Here is a 17,873-nt window from a genome sequence, read left to right as displayed (position 1 = left end):
ATAAGTTGCTATATGTTCCCATGAGATTTGTCTCCATAGGGTGCTATACGTTCCCATGAGATTATCTCCATAGGTTGCTATACGTACCCATGAGATTATCTCCATAGGGTGCTATATATTCCCATGAAATGATTACTTAAAGCATTGAGGCACCCATGCCCCGCATATATATAATATATATATATATATATCTATATATATATATATTAATATATATATATAGATATATATATATATATATATGATATATATATATATATATATATATATATATATATCTATATATAGGTATATATATATATATATATATAATTACATGTAAACAGAAAGCTTGTGAGAACAATGGGGATCTCCATCTTGTGAAAGAGCTAGAGAAACAAACAAGAAGGAGAGCCAAGTAAACAGACAAGAAGTCACCTAAGAAAGTAATGACTTGATTGAATGTACAGCGCTGTTGAGGAAGGTCCTCCTCCTCTCCTAAAACCATTCTGTTTTTGTCAGTTCCTTGGAGGACGAGGCTCTCGTCTCTCTCTCTCTCTTCTCTCTCGTCACCTCCCATGGCCTGCCGCCACCCACTCCCGGGGCCCCCTGCTCACCCCCGCCCACTTCCATTAAGTCGACAATTGGGCGTTATCAGTAAAAGAGGAATTGTCGTGTTACCCCTGCCATCCTAAAACCAGACCTTCCCCTCCATTCTTCTCAACTCCTCTCGCCGCCCAACCCCCCGATCCCCTTTCTTCCTGCTGCTATATGGCAAAGGTTTCCACCCTCGGTTTTTCAAGAGATTGGCCCAGGCAGCGAAGCCCGCCATAGTTCTCGCTCTTTGTTGGGAGTTGCTTTTCGAGTTCTGTTTGCAGTGCTGCTTGGGAAAAAAAAGTGATTATTATTTTATCCCAGGACCAGTTTGGGAAGGAGAGTTAAATGAGGGAACAAAGGGAGGGGTATCACTCCGCTTCAGAATTTTACTTGGGACGCCTGCATTAAAAAAAAAGAAAAAAAATGGGTGTTCGTAGTCCGAAGACGAACAGTGTGATCTGAAAGGCGTAATTGAATGAAAGCTAAAGCGAAAAATCTCTTTGTGCCTCAGAATTCTTCTTAGAGCCGCGAATATCGCCTGATGAATTAAATTATATTTCGTAGGACTTGAAACAGAAATAAGTTATCTTTTTTTCACTCTCTCCCTCTTTCTTTTTTTTCTTTTTTTTTTTGCCCCTTCATGAAGATAGCTTCAAAACCCAAGTGCGATCCTCCTCCCCTCGGTTTCCCTGCTGACTCCCCTCGGTTCTTCTCCCCTCTTTTTCTCCATCATCATCTTCGCCGCCCTTCCCTTTCCCCTCTTTAATAACTGGCCTTTATCGCCGGCACTGCCTTAATTCATGTGAGGGGACGTCCCGCGATTTGTGCTTCAGGAAAACGAGGACCCTGGCCTTAGATTAACTCCTGCAGAAGGGTTTGTGTGCTTTAAAGGAGGAGGAGGGGGAGGGGGAGCAGAGGGAAGGGGTGGAGGAGAGGAAGGAGTAAGGAATGAGAAAGGCAGAGGATGATCGCCTGTTGATGTTGCAACCTTGCTTTATTAACTTTTGCAAGACGTCGGATATTCTTCTTTCTCATGTATCTTTATTTGCACATTTACACACACACACGCGCGCACACACACATACATACATATGTATATATACATATACGTGTGTGTAGAATGCATGCTTACACGGACTTAATATATACATTAATGTTTATTTATATACAAGCAGTTATGTGTGTACCTGTTAATTTCAGTGGGAAGAGGATTATACTGTAATTGTCAATGAGACCAATTTAATACAACAGAAGGGCAATCTCAGGATGATAATCAGATAATCAAATGAGTTATTAACATCTCTCAGTACAGTACAGTATTCGTCTTTTGCCATATGATATTTGATATCATCATCGTTTGCTTTACTTATATCATATTCCTCAGTTCTTCTTTGCTTTTATCACACTTACCTCATTCTGAATGTTCACTTTTCTTTTTGGTATTATTATTATTATTATATTATTAACAATATCCTCCTCCTCCATGTGTCGACAATAAGCTATCCATTGCGTTTTATTTATTCACGACTTAAATGATTTCTAAGAGTTTTTTATACATACAAATCTGGTTATAAATGCTAAGAGTATACACCCACCTCACTCCACCCTTCGCCATTGATGTTGATTTCCTGTTGTCAGTGAGCCAGGGAATGAAGACACCTTGGCATGGATGGGGGTACCGTCAGTCACGGTAATGGCGGTTGAAGTTTATCTTTAGAAGCGTTTTAAAAAAATAAGCTTTTTACGGAATGGCGTAAATAAACTCTTTAATGGCATCTTCAGCTTTTGATCCCGAAGGCTTGGGGGCGATAAATATGGGAAAGAGTACTTTATAAATTCTGTACTTTATGATTTTTGCGTTGGAGGAACATATTCGTATTATCTGCGTATGTTTATAGAGCTTGACAGACTTCGGTTTCTTGAGATCATTATTAGCTTTTGATCTTGAAGGTATCAGTACCATGAAGTTGTTGAAAATTATTTTAACATGTAAAATATTTCAGCGTTCCATCATCTGAATGAGAGTGCTGTGTTCGAGTAATGAATGCATTTCAGTGTTGACAATGTAAAGTTTGAATCTATAAACTCTTGATGACATTTTTATCTCGTTAGATAGGCGGGGTGAGAGCTATAAGTGTACCGAAAGTACTTGAGGATTTCCGGACTTTCATGGTGATTATTACGTTCGACTGATAAATGAGTACTTGTGCACATGTTACAGTGCAGTACAGTACAATGATTGATGCATGACGACGCGCGAAAACGAGGTATCCTGAGGAAACCAGATAAGAGAATTCGACTTATCCTGTGTTGATTACCACAAAGATTGACTATTTGCATTCCTTTCAGGGACCTTCAACATAATTTTATTGTATTTTAATGTGAACCGTTTATTAATAAAAACATTAGTGGTGACTTTTTATTTATGGTTTAAAACATTTCCATCGAACGGAATAGACTGAATTTCATGCACAGAGGAGAAAACGTTTCCTGTCTAGGTGCACATGTTTCTCTCTCTCTCTCTCTCTCTCTCTCTCTCTCTCTCTCTCTCTCTCTCTCTCATATGCAAAAAAATGTTATTCTCTCTCTCTCTCTCTCTCTCTCTCTCCACGTTTGGGTCTACGCAAAAGTCGTTTTAGTGTATAGTCTTTCTCTCTCGTGCTATATAGCAGTCGTGCGTGCATCCATTTGCACCGCACGGGATGGGGGGTTGGGGGTGGGGGTGGGGGGTAGGGGTGGTGGGAGGGTGTTGCCGTACGAGACAGAAAGTGTTATAGCGGTGCATGAGGTAACAGACGGATGCGAGCTATGTCAAAAATTGTCTCTGGTTCCCAACAGCCAATTTCCCTTTTCCAGTAGTTGGTCGTTTTCACGGCGGATTCGTTATATAACCTTCTATTTCACGTCCCTTTGGCTCAGCTCCCATTTTTCTTTTTTTCTATCTTCTCTTTTTCCCCTATTTTCTTCTTTTTTTATCTTCTTTTTTATCTGTCGTCGACCTTTTCCTTTCCATTCTTTTGTTTTCCGCTATTCCCTTTTTCTTTATCCTCCATTTAAAATCGACGAACCCCTCACTCCGTACCGCTTTTCTTTATTCTATTGTCTATTGTTCTATTCTAGGTCAGCTCCTGGCTGGAAAATACCTGCAGAGATTTTAAGGTCTGCTAGCAAGGGCTTCTCTCTTTTTTTATTTTTCTTTCTTTTTTCCCCGAGGGGCTGAGCGAGAACCTTGTCCACATCACAGTTTGAATTGATCTGAGCAACAATTTGGCCGAGAGACGCAACATCCACAGAGAGAGAGAGAGAGAGAGAGAGAGAGAGAGAGAGAGAGAGAGAGAGAGAGATTTAACAAGTGTGTTTTTGGAGAAATGAGAGAGAAAGTAAAATTGGAGAGAATCTCATTCCTCTGGCCTGTTGTACATTAGACTTTCCTCTTCTTTTTGTGCTCTCATTTACGTCAGCCTTTTTGTTCTGCACTCGCTCGCATGTTGTTGTATGTTAGCCTCTCTTTCTTAAATTTGTCGTCGTTTTGTTGTTTTCTTACTACAGTGCATTGTTCACTTACAAACACACACACAAACACACACACACACACACACACATATATATATATATATATATATATATATACATATATATATATTATATATATATATATATATATAATGTGTGTATATATATACATATATCTATATATATATATATATATATATATATATATATATATATATATATATATATATACATATGTGTGTGTGTGTGTTTGTGTAGGGTGTGTATGTATGGTCTATATTAAACCTGTGAGCAATAAATTATAGTAAAAATCGTTAAATAGTTAAAGCCATTATCTGTAACAATAATATCTCATTAGATGAAATTACAATCATTTATATGCATGAATATCTAAATTCCGCATGACCTATTGTCATATAATTTATTCAGGTGAACAGCTGTTGGATCTCTCGTCGTATTTCAAGTTTATCTGACTATTATAAATCTTCCACTCTTTTCCTTTACGTTTATCTTGTTTCTTTGAGTTTTTCCGAAATAATGCAATGTTGATGAAATTCACGAGTCTTGGTGCCATTCTCTTTGCCTTCTCCTTTATGCCCCCCCCTTTTTTTTGACCCCCCAAAGGGCACAAGGAAAGGGGGATTGCAGCCAAGAAAGGCTTAAGTATTTTCCTATGAGTGGGCTCAGTTTAGCTGTTTCTTTGTATTATTTTTGGTATAATTTATGATTATATATATATATATATATATATATATATATATATATATATATATATATATATATATATATATATAAGGATCCAACCAAAAATACATTAGTTTTCATTAATTTAGAAGTCATGTTTTTTTTATCCCTAGGTGTGGTAGATGTCTGTTTCTTTTTAAACACATGATTGAAGATTGTTTTCCATTAAAAAAATGCTATCAGTTTGCCATTCAAACTTCATCTAAATGAAGAAAACGTGAAAAGTAGTAATCATCAGTGCAGAGAGAAGTTTAATAATATAATAAATGTGAAATTCGCAAATCGGTCGAAAACAAACTCGATAACAATCTGGTAACTAAACGAGGGTTAAGAATGTTTAGTCATAAGGGTACGTGGCAATAACTCATCATAAGTGCTTCATTTGACGTTAAAAAAATGCCTTAATTATGAGTAATGAGACGTGAAAGGTGACCTTTCCCGCTTGCGTGCTTCTTCTTGTGTGTTTTATCGGAAGGTTTTGATTAGAATCTCCCCAGAACTCTCTAGCAGAAGTCATGGAAGGCAAAAGTCCCCGTCATATGCTCTCTCTCTCTCTCTCTCTCTCTCTCTCTCTCTCTCTCTCTCTCTCTCTCTCTCTCTCTCTCTCTTTTAAACAGAGAGAGAGAGAGCGAAGTTGATTTTGGGGAGTTGGAGTTCCTCGTTCGACAAGTAGTTTACGTACTCGCATATCCATTCGGTAGTTCCGACTTCGATTCCCCGCTCTGACAACGAGGAATCAGAGGAATTTATTTTTTGTGATTAGATATTAATTTAATGTGGTTCGGATTCCACAATTAGCTGTAGGTCCCGTTGCTAGATAACCAAGTGGTTCCTAGCCACGTAAAAATATCTAATCCTTCGGGCCAGGCTTAGGAGAGTTGTTGATAAGCTCAGTGGTCTGGTTAAAATATACTTAACTTTGGGGAGTTGGAAAAGGGGCGGGGATGGTTAGAGAGGTGAAGGGGATTGAGATTTAGTTAAGGGAGGAGAAAATGTGGCATGTTAATGAGGTAAATTCCTAATCCCTGACTGATTTACGTTAGAGAATTGTTATCACGATAAGCATGCTGTCATGAATTGATAAACTCCTTAGAGGAAGGACATGGATGCTCAGATAATGACAATATATTGTATTCTATCTTGGCTAAAAGCATTATCTTAAACTTAATTTTTGATTTTATGAACGTCATTACTTGTCTCTAAGGATGTCTATAGCTGACGATGTCCTTTCGATAGAGTTTGTGGTGATTCTTGGAAATTTTTGCGAAAATAAAAACTCACTTTCCCAGGGTCTTGTAGCCACTTACAACTTGAAGTAAATAATCACTTTCAGTAAATAATCACTTTAATGTTAAACGGGTAAATAAGAGTGAGAAGATTAAATCCCGCACATCGGTGTTGATGTGTCAAAATGGTAATAAAGATAATGCTTTTCACCGATGAAAATGTGCTCTTGTGGGGCCACTTTAATAATATGAAGGGGATTATTGAAATGTTGCATTGACGCATCAGTTTTTTTTTTTTTTTTTTTTTTTGGGGGGGGGGGAAATGTTTTGTGAGCATTCACTTAAATGTTGGATTTATAGTCCGTAATGATATTTCATGTGCCACTTGCAAAGATGAGAGTGAAAATTTATTTATAGTATACTAAATGTTCATTGTTTTCTGCTGTTTCATCTCTTATTATTATTATTATTATTTTATTATTATTATTATTATTATTATTATTATTATTATTATTATTAATTATTATTTTATTACTTGAATATTAGTCAGGCTGAAGAGGCCAGCTTATCAATTGGCGAAGTATTGCGGCCTTTATTATTATTATTATTATTATTATTATTATTATTATTATTATTATTATTATTATTATTATTATTATTATTTATTATTATTAATTATTATTGTTATTATTATTAATCATTCCTGTCAGTAGTTTCCCTCGGGAAACTACTGACCTAAAAACGAAAGGATGTGAACGATGGTAGCAGGAAGGGTGAACTGATTAGTGACTAACAGTCGAGTACAGAGGGATCTCTCTCTCTCTCTCTCTCTCTCTCTCTCTCTCTCGTGATGCATGGTTTAGGGGCGTCCCTGCGAGTGGTCCATGAACGCTCGATTGAATATTTGGAGGGAACTCAGGGGGGGCTCTTGAAGAGGAGGAAGGTGTGTGTGTGTGAGTGTAGGACCTAAGAGAAAGGACGTAAGGGAAGTAGAACAGGATGAGGGTGAGAAAGTAGGGGTAGCTGAAAGAGAGAGAGAGAGAGATAGAGGGAGGGAGAGAGGAAAAAGTAAGATGATCTCCGGGTGGAAGGGCTTGACTGTGGGACACGAGTTGATAGAAAAAGAACAAGGAAAGATGAAAGAATTTATGAGAGAGAGAGAGAGAGAGAGAGAGGAGAGAGAGAGAGAGAGAGAGGTCTCCACAAGTATAGAAAATACCATGCATACACATACGAACACACACACATACCTATATATGTGTGTGTGTGTTTTGTTATGAAGAACGTTTTTAGATGTCGCTTATCATACGTGGTTTTGTCTCATTAACAGAAATGAAACAGACACACGCACTGCAGATGCAGTCTCAGTATATATATATATTTATATCATATATCTATATATATATATATATATATATATATATATATATATATATATATTATAATATATATACAATATACATACATACATACTACATACAGACATACTACTACATACATATATATATATTATATATATATATATATATATATATATATATATATGCAGTGTACGTATATCTAACTTATTCCTGTAAATGACAATGACGTATTATACGAAACGCCCAAAAACGTTCTTCGCAATAAAAACAAGTGAAGAAAGAACCTCAAATCTAGAAGGACTCGGCAGCATACGTGTCCTTCCGGTCCCTGTGTGCATCTCCCTCCCTCCCTCCCTCTCTCGCTCTCCTCCCACACGTCGCTGTTGCGTCATTCGGTGCGGAAATGCGACAACTGATAGATAGATACAGTCACTCGCGTCCACGTGGCCGCAAGAAAAGGCGGTTGGTTGATTTGCAACGCCACATTGCAAGGCTCGATGAAATCGTCGGATGATGTTGCCTCAACCATTTGCAAGGCTAATGAGGTTATGTAGAATTCGTTTTTGACGTTTCGTCGAATCGGATTTTTTCCTATTTACTTTTTTTTTAATGTTTTTTTTCTGTAATCTTGTTTTCCTGTTTTTCGTCCACTCGATTTTTTTCCCTTTTTTTTGGTTGTTTCTTGGGATTGATTGTGATCCATATCGGATTTTTTCCTATTTACTTTTTTTTAATGTTTTTTTTCTGTAATCTTGTTTTCCTGTTTTTCGTCCATTCAATTTTTTTTTCCTTTTTTATTGTTTCTTGGGATTGATTGTGATCCAGTTTCCTCTCCCATGAGACTCCCACAGTTTGATGCAAGTTTCTAAGAAACTTGTGTTTTATTTTGGAGGTTTGGGAGTGGTGGGACACTGGATATGGTTGCTAGCCTTGTGCCCATGGTCACAGAAGCTAAGTCCTAGTGGCTTTTGACATCCGTAAGGCGTCACCCGTCCAAGTATTGACCAAAGCCAGTAACGTTCAGCTTCGCTGATCTGAAGATCAAAGGTGTAGCGGGCGTGTTGATGCTTGCTTGTTGTCTTGCTGTGTTTTTGGCTTATATGTGAAACGATTATTTGCTTAATTGGTAGTGATATTTGCTTTTTTCACTTACTATCCTTAGGATATGCTAGATTTACTGGAGTTTTACATTATGTTGTAATATATAATTACCATAGATTTGATTTATAGAATTATTACATTGAAATGATTTAATGAACTGGATCATCTCTTAAGATATATTTAGGTACCAAACTTTGCTTTACGTACATTCCTTATGTACACATTGTACTGTTCAGCTGTTAATTTTTTACACTCAAACACAATTTATGTACTACATATACTCTCACACAACGCATGCATATTATATATATATATATATATATATATATATATATATATATATATATATATATATATATATATATATATATATATATATATATATATATATATGGTATATATATATATATGTATGTATATATATATATATGTATATATATATATATATATACTATATATATATATATATATATATATATAGTATATGTAATATGTGTGTGTATTTAATATATCGATTGTATATGCAAAATATGTATTTTCATATCCATTGCTCTTTTAATGACTAATTTACAAATACATACATACAAAACCTTGAATTTTTTATGTACAACGAAAGCCTCCATAAAGCCCTGTGGAATCTGTTGCATTCAAACTTCAAGAAAGGCCTTGTGTCGTTTATAAGTCATTCACCATCTGGCTACCTGCCTCATGAAATTTGAATATTATAAATCCTTTCTTCACATTTCAATCTGAAAAATCTGCGTGTAAAGTTGAATGTTATGAAAGAAATGAAACCTGTCTCATCTTTCGATGACTATGACGAAGGGCACGATACGAGAAATATATAAACCTTGTCAGGAACACTGACGCTCAAATGTTACAGTATTCTTGCTATTTCAGTCATTTATTACATCGGAAAAATAGTTGACAGGCGACAGATATATTCGAAAGCCTTTGTAACGTTTTCTCTTCTGGTAGGTAAGGAGACTTCACCCTTCCCAACCCCCCCCCCCCCACCCCCCCCCCCCCACCCCACCCCCCCCAGCAGCCGTCAAATATTTTGTCGCCATTTCTTATTTCTTACCACAATTCTTCATTATTTTTCATCACAAAGCGACAGGCAGATGGGTAACAGACACACAGACAGACAGACATACAGAGAAGGAAAACCACCAAGCTTTTTGCGTTGATTATGCATTTCTCACCAGAGAGAGAGAGAGAGAGAGAGAGAGAGAGAGAGAGGAGAGAGAGAGAGGCTAGTAATACGACTCCTAGGGGTTTGTTTAGGAGAGGAAGCAAGTGAGATAAAATGGAACCCACGTGATTGCGCATAAAATCGTGTTCAATGAGGTTTTAAGGATAGAAAGGAGGTTATATTTTGAATATTGTTCGATGAAATTGTATAAAATTACTTCGGGACTGACGCAGTGAGAGAGGATCTCAGGATCTGCAGTGTTTACAAACAAGATTACCTAACAAGGCTTTTTGCAAATAATTTTCCATCCCTTGAAAAGTTTTTCTGTGACCTGTGAAAGATAATTTATTTATATTCTTTCTTCCATCATGCTTCACACCCTCCCCTAACGATTGATTCATAGTGCAACTGTGAGGTTTTACTGTCAATTTCCGTTTCAGCAGCTGAATGACCTCATGGGTTCCAGTGCTTGACCGTTGGCCTGCATTCTATATATATATATATATATATATATATATATATATATATATATATATATATATATATATATATATATATATATTATATATCATATATATATATATATATATATATATATATATATATATATATATATATATATTTCAGTTCAATTCAATCTTATTTGGCACCATGAAGGGAGAGAAACCAATAACGAGAAATGAAATTCTACCAAATTCTGATAAGCGTGTTCCAACGTTTGTAGACGCGACATATTTAAACATCTAGGAATAATGTTGTTTTTTGAAATAACCAGGTAGATTTTGAAACGAGACAAGTAATGTAAGCAAACAAATAACAAGTAAAACAGCAATCTATTCTATCGTCTCTAAAAATGAATAGAGATTAATCCCTATTTATCGCAAATGAAGGTGATAATTCCCTTCCGGGGTCTTTGTGTTGTAGTCTCGTCGCTTCTTTTCCTCGGGGATCAAGCAGCCCAGATTCTTCTCTAGCAGTTAACTACCTTCTATTCAGGCCAAGGAGGTGCGACACTCACTATCGGGGTCATTCGAGCTTATAGCCAGGGCTGTTATTCATGCTTATTCACTATAGAGGTGAGACAGCCGTCTCGTCGATGCCAGCTGACCTACTGCCACGGCCGGTGCGGTAATTTATTCCGTAGGTGCGGAGGATGACTGGACTTGAAGAGGTCGGGAAATACTTGCTTTCATCGTCACTTCGCCATTAGTCCGTTATTGATTGAGAGAGAGAGAGAGAGAGAGAGAGAGAGAGAGAGAGAGAGAGAGTATGTGTGTATCTGAAATGTGAATTTGATGCTGTAATTGTTTAGGCGTCAGCCAAGTTTAATTAATTAAGAAAAAAAATGTATGATTTTGTAGTATTTGTTCCAGTGTTGAGACCTCCATCTAATTTCCTGAGGAAAAACATATGTATATGTATTTATTATTTATTTTTGTTATATAAAAAAAAGGCTTCTATGTCTTCCTACCCATTACTTTACAAAGTAGTCATGCCAAGGAAAAACATATGTGTTCGTTATATGTGTATTTTTGTTATTAAAAAAAAAAAAGGGCTTCTACGACTTTCTACCCATTACTTTACAAAGCAGTCATGCATATGACCTTTTAAGTCAAGCTGGTGAAGAAATTATTCTGACCTGAAACCGATTTCATGATAAAGCATTCGTGTGTGTGTCCTTTATGTTAATTTGATAAAGAAATTGCTTAATAAGTAGCGCTGTGAGTACCTCTAAATTATGGCCTGGTTAATCGACACGCGATCACAGTAAAATGAATACTTAAAAATGATCCTCTTTCGCTCGGTCGGGATTTCTCAGGTTAAGCGTGAACGAAAATGAATGAAATTAGTATGAAAGAATGAAGAAAAAAAAAAAGTTTTCTTTTGCCGATTAACGTCATGCATATTTTTCCATAACGAAAAAAAAATTTCTTTTTAAATAACGCTGTATTGACAGTGGAGGGGAAAAGATTGACTTTTGAAGAGTTGTTCATTAACGAAGGATTTTTTCAAATCCCATTAATTAGTTTTCGCTGAAAACTCTTGAGAGGAATTAACATGGAGTCACGATCTGCTTGAAAAGTAAAAGCAGTTGTGCTCATACAGGAGAATATAAATGACTCGATCTCAATGTTATTACGCAGATAGAAGTTTGCATGAGATTTGTCTGCGGTTCCTTATTTTTACAATACAGTATAAAACTCCAAGGTGAAGTTGGAAAATAAGTTTTTTTTTTTTTTTTTTTTTTTTTACATTCCAGTGATCCCTTGGTCACTCCAGTTAAGCAGCAATGGGTCTGCTCAGTACGTGGAAAGGTGACCACCAATGAACGCCAGGCCAGACAATCTCAGGCACTTGAGTCCACGCGGCTGTCTACGGCACATAGATGGCTAGCAACGCTATACCAGAAGTAATCCTTAGAAACTTGTAACTGGCCATATGAGTTGTATATGAATGATTATGGATCACAATGACCGCTGATGAACTGAAATATAATAATGATGCTGACTAGCACACTTTTGAGAACCTTCTTAGGTATGGCGAAGTTACTTACATGAGTTTGCTTGCTATGTAGACAACTGTCAATGCTAAAAGAATAAGGTAGGCGTATTTCGTAATGGCCAGATTATAAAAGAAAATATTTTTCCGTAAACCATGACATGGTTCGTTATGGTTTTCTGCATTACGAATCAATACTATGTTCGTCACGCAGAATGTGTCATGATTCTTTGGCTGTGTTCTCTGAAAGAAAACATTGTAACGATGTTATTATTGAATTTGAGGTAAAACATGACTTGTCGATATTACGTACGTGCTGTGGGAATTCCTTATTACCCATGTACTAAGAATCGGGGTAGGAAAAGAAACAAGAATAAGAAGAACCTATACTGCAGGAAGGGCGCTATATCATTCTGTTAAACCTCCCAAACTGAATCTGTTGAAATGTTATATGTTTTACACACACACACATATATATATATATAATTTATACACATTTTATATACAAAATATACATAAACAAGGACGGACTATAATTGTTTTTTCTCAAGGGGTTTTCTAAGCGTGTTTTATTATCATGGACTGTTTTTTTAACATACTTACCACGTATTTTCAAGAGGATGCAAAATCTTCCACTTATTCATGACTGGAATTGCTTCCAGAGAACGCACCCGGTTCTGCAAATCATCGTGTTTGTTACGGTGATGTAACAGGGCCGGGCGAAGGAAGAACTCTAGCCAGAGCATTCAATTCTGCGCATCTCTTCACTGTTTAACCCTCAAGGGATGTTTCTAAACAAGTTTGATTGACCCGGATTACATCCAGGCTACATCATTCTTTTTTTAAACATTTTTATTTATTTAAAAAAATTTTTTTACTCCTTTAATAATCACTTCTGTATTATTCGGGATAAGTTCACTTGCAATAAGTGGTCTTTGTTTTATGTGCAGACATTTTTCCCATTTAAATTTTCTCGTAATTTTGATCACACCTGATTTTCCTCGGATGTAATTATTGTCGTAGTATATCGTTCAGTCCTATTAATTGAGATGTTTTTTTTTTTTTTTTATTGCAAATTTTACAAAAAATAATAGAAATTTGAATCATGTCCCATCGAAAAGAAAACCATGATTAGCATTTGTAGACGAGGAGAACGGCAAGAGTTAAAATATTTTCAACAACAGTCCAGTTATGCATTTTTCTATCTAATTAGGGAGAAATTAGAAAGTACGGAATAGTGGAAAAGAGGAAAGAAAGAAAGAAAGAAAAAAAAAAACAACGAACCCAACGGTGGGTGAAGGTGGGTGGCCTCTGTGGGTGGTGGTGCTTGTTCTAAGTTTAATGGTATCAACACGTTGAGGAATGAAGTTCATGACGTGTTATCTCCTCAGGCCATGGTGAGAATGTCGCAGAGAGAGAGAGAGAGAGAGAGAGAGAGAGAGAGAGAGAGAGTTAGTTTAGGCTGAAATATTGCTTTGAGGCTAAAACTTTAGGCCGAAACTTTTGTTAATTACATGTCATGTGTTAGAAGAGCTATGTGCATTTATTCTTCTTTTCTTTTACTGAACTGATTCATAGTTCAAATAATTTTATGCAGCCAAATAATTTTTCAAATAATGTTTCCAGTTTTAATGACCAGCTTTATGTGTATAGCAGTTTTGGGATAGGATTAGCTATTCATTATTTTGTTTTACTCATGAAAACCCCGCTTCCATCTTTCTTCCTATGTTAGTCTTTTAGAAATGCTTGCAAAGAGTGTTGCAACGACACTCTTTGTGTATGTTTTATTTATTTTATTCAAAGGACGGGATTAATATAATGTTATGATGGTAGCCAGCGCGCTAATACATCCATTTATGATTTCGGAATTCACTGAGCTTTTGATAAATTGATACTGTATGCGTTTTATTTTTTTTTTTTCCTTTCTAACTGACGAGCGACGTGATTAATATAATTTTTAATGACTGCCAGCAAAGATAAATATAATCATTTATGAATTCTATATTTCAGCCTGCCTCTGATAAATCTGCTGCTGGCAACGATTAGAGCGACATTTCTGATGTTAAAAAGCGCCCCCCCCCCTCTCCCTCTCTCCCGTAATGACTATTATTAACGCGTATTTGTCGCTTTGACGCTCACAAGGTGATCCTCGAGTCTCGTTGGGAAAGTTGGAGAGAGAGAGAGAGAGAGAGAGAGAGAGAGAGAGAGAGAGAGAGAGAGAGAAGAGAAGAGTGGGCTCTGAGGAGGAGCAGTGTCGTAAAGAGCCAGGTAGACTCTTAGAGGTGTGTATTATTACTTCAACCGGGCGCCTTTTTACCTTCGTGGGTGGGTCAGTGGGCTTATTGGTAGGAGGGGGAGACGGGTGGGAGAGACTCCTGACATTCTTCCAGGCCTCACTGCTTCCAGCCAACCATTGAGAAGGATCAGAGAGAGAGAGAGAGAGAGATGAGAAGAGAGCGAGAGAGAGAGAGAGAGAGAGAGAGGAGGAGAGAGGAGAGGAGGAGTCATCATATAACTAAACTTCCAGTCAGCTCATAGCAAAAGGACAGAGAGAGAGAGAGAGAGAGAGAGAGAGAGTGTTACAAGGAGTTACAAGGATTAGGATGTCTCGAAGACTCATTATATTTATAGTACATTCGGGGAGACATCGTGTGCTCACTTATCTCGAGGAGCAGGTTTTAGAGAGAGAGAGAGAGAGAGAGAGAGAGAGAGAGTTACAGGGAGTTACAAGGATTAGGATGTTTCAAAAACTTATTAGTCCATCCGAGGAGACATAGGGTGTTCACTGATCTCTAGGAGCAGGTTTGAGAGAGAGAGAGAGAGAGAGAGAGTTACAAGGATTAGGATCAAAAAACTTATTAGTTTCCATCCTTAGGATTACTAGTGTTCCATATCTCTGGAGGCAGGTGAGGAGAGAGAGAGAGAGAGAAGAGAGAGAGAGAGAGAGAGTTACAAGGATAGGGATGTTCACTATTAGTCCATCCGAGGAGATGGGGTGTTCAGATCTAGGAGCAGGTTTGAGAGGAGTAGAGAGAAGAGAGAGTTACAAGGATTGAGTTAAAACCAGATTACAAGGATTAGGATGTCTCAAAGACTTATTAGTCCATCCGAGGAGACATCGGGTGCTCACAGATCTCTAGGAGCAGGTTTTAGAGAGAGAGAGAGAGAGAGAGAGAGAGAGAGAGAGAAATCATCAAATATAAATAAACTTCCAGTCAGCTCATAGCAAAAGGAGAGAGAGAGAGAGAGAGAGAGTCATCAAATGTAAACCAGCTTTCAATCAGCTCGTGTAGGAGAGAGAGAGAGAGAGAGAGAGAGAGAGAGAGAGAGAGAGAGAGTGGTTGTCTAGGCGGGGGTGTGTGGGAAAAGAGGGACTATAAGTGATTGCCGGATGTCATGTCTGTAAAAATCTCGGAGGACGCGGAAGGGTCGGAAGAGAGGCGACTGTGGAGTGAAGTCTTGCAGTAGACATTTATCATTAACCTTTTGAAGTTTAATGGTTAAACCTGATCTGAGATAAAGTAAGGGGGAAGGGAGTGGATTTCTCTGTGTGTGTATACGTAAGAGAGAGAGAGAGAGAGAGAGAGAGAGAGAGAGAGAGAGAGAAGCATAGGAAAAAAGTTGCGTAGCTTCATGAATGTCACCCCCTGAGCCACTACAAGAATCTTCAGGTAAGCGACTTTGGATAGAGGACGAGGACGAGGCCGGGGTTTCGAGGGGAAGGTGGGGGGGGAAAGGGGGGGGAATGTTTGAGGCTGTTAGGGTAGGGAGGGAGGGGGGAGTCGTTGCCGACCCTCGGCCAGGAAGGTTTTATTTCACGAGTGCATTTTATGGCTGTGTCAAGGGAGGACTTTTGGGGTAGAGTTATTCCTCTCCGCTTTGCTTTTACTTATATTTAGCCGTCGTTCGATCAGTTTATTCCTTTTGGATGAGTGAAAACAGATGAAATTTTGCTCGTCCACTTCTGTAATAACTTCATAAATTTATTTTCTTAATGAATTCATGTGCTTGACGTTATTTCAGCATTGAATAATTGTGTAGATTGCTTATAGGTTGGAATATTATATTTAAACCAAATATTATGAAACAAGTATTATGGTCTTTTGTAAGATATCGGTCAAGTCATAGAGGGCCAGATTTAATTTTTACTACGATAGGGGTTCAGAGAACTTGTGAAAAAATTTTCCATGGTGAAAAATATAAAATCAGTATATCTTATGTTGTCGCTTACAGCAATAGACAAAAAAAGCATTCGTGCATTAACTGATCTAAAGAAATTTACCAGTTTACTGTTTAAAGAGTCAATAGTGAATCAGTGGGGAGCCAAAAACTTAATTTGCCTTCTCAGATTGGTAAAGGGATAATAATAATAATAATAATAATAATAATAATAATAATAATAATAATAATAATAATAATAATAATAATAATAATAATAATAATAATAATGAAGACTGCCGTAAGAGAACAAGACCGACTCATTTTTCTAGATATATATGGAAAAGTTTTTAATTAATTTCCTATGAAACAATAAGTCTGAGATATTGAAAATATATCTATATTCGTTAATTATACCTGCGCATACACATCTGTCAATCTAAATACACAAACATCTTACTGTTTGTTGTTGATGTTGCTGTTGTGTTTGTGTAAGCTCTTAGTTCTTGAATGGCCATTTGGACTGGCGTGTGAAACTTTACTTCGGTCGTTAACTGGGGAGGCTCGACGAACATACGACCACTTTCAACTACCAACGAAGAGCCCCTGATGACATAAGGACAACTTGATCCAAACGACGAGAGACGCAACTAAACAACAAAGTAACAGGAACAGTAACAACAACAACAACAACAACAACCACGAAGCCTATAAACCGTACATTCTCGGAACGCCTTTGCATCGTTAAGAAATAAGGAAAGTCATGTGGCCTGGCAATATTAGGCACTGCCCATTGAATACGTATTCAGAGACAAATACCATCAGGCTAAAGGAGGAGAGAGAGAGAGAGAGAGAGAGAGAGAGATGAGAGAGAGAGAGAGAGAGAGAGAGAGAGAGAGATCGATATGGGGGAAAAGGGAAAGTAGTAGAGGGACAGAGAGAGAGAGAGAGAGAAAGAATGTGGGATTCAGCAAATGTAAAAAGAAGAAGAAGAGAGAGTGAGAGATTCAGCAAATGTAAAGAGAGAGAGAGAGAGAGAGAGAGAGAGAGAGAGAGAGAGAAGAGAGAAGAATGTGGGATTCAGCAAATGTAAAGAAGAAGAAGAAGAGAGAGTGAGAGATTCAGCAAATGTAAAGAAAGAGAGAGAGAGAGAGAGAGAGAGAGAGAGAGAGAGAGAGAGAATGTGGGATTTAGCAAATTTAAAATAGAAGAAGAAGAAGAAAAAGAGAGAGAGAGAGAGAGAGAGAGAGAGAGAGAGACATGGGATTCAGCAAATAAAAATTAGGAAATAAAAGAGAAAAAGATCGTGGGATTCAGCAAATGTGAAGGATAAAAAGAAAAGGAAGAGAGAGAGAGAGAGAGAGAGAGAGAGGCCATTATAGATCTTCCCACCTCGCCTGGTCGGTGAGAACCGCGGTCGATATTCATTGCCTCGAGTGATTTACCTGTTGGCCTCAAATAGCTTAAATTTCTTGTCGGCGGTTGCTTCTTGTTCTTTTC

This window comes from Macrobrachium nipponense, chromosome 31 (assembly GCF_015104395.2).
Source record: "Macrobrachium nipponense isolate FS-2020 chromosome 31, ASM1510439v2, whole genome shotgun sequence".
Lineage (NCBI taxonomy): Eukaryota > Metazoa > Arthropoda > Malacostraca > Decapoda > Palaemonidae > Macrobrachium > Macrobrachium nipponense.
The sequence above is the reverse complement of the archived record's forward strand: the minus strand, read 5'-3'. Positions refer to the sequence as shown.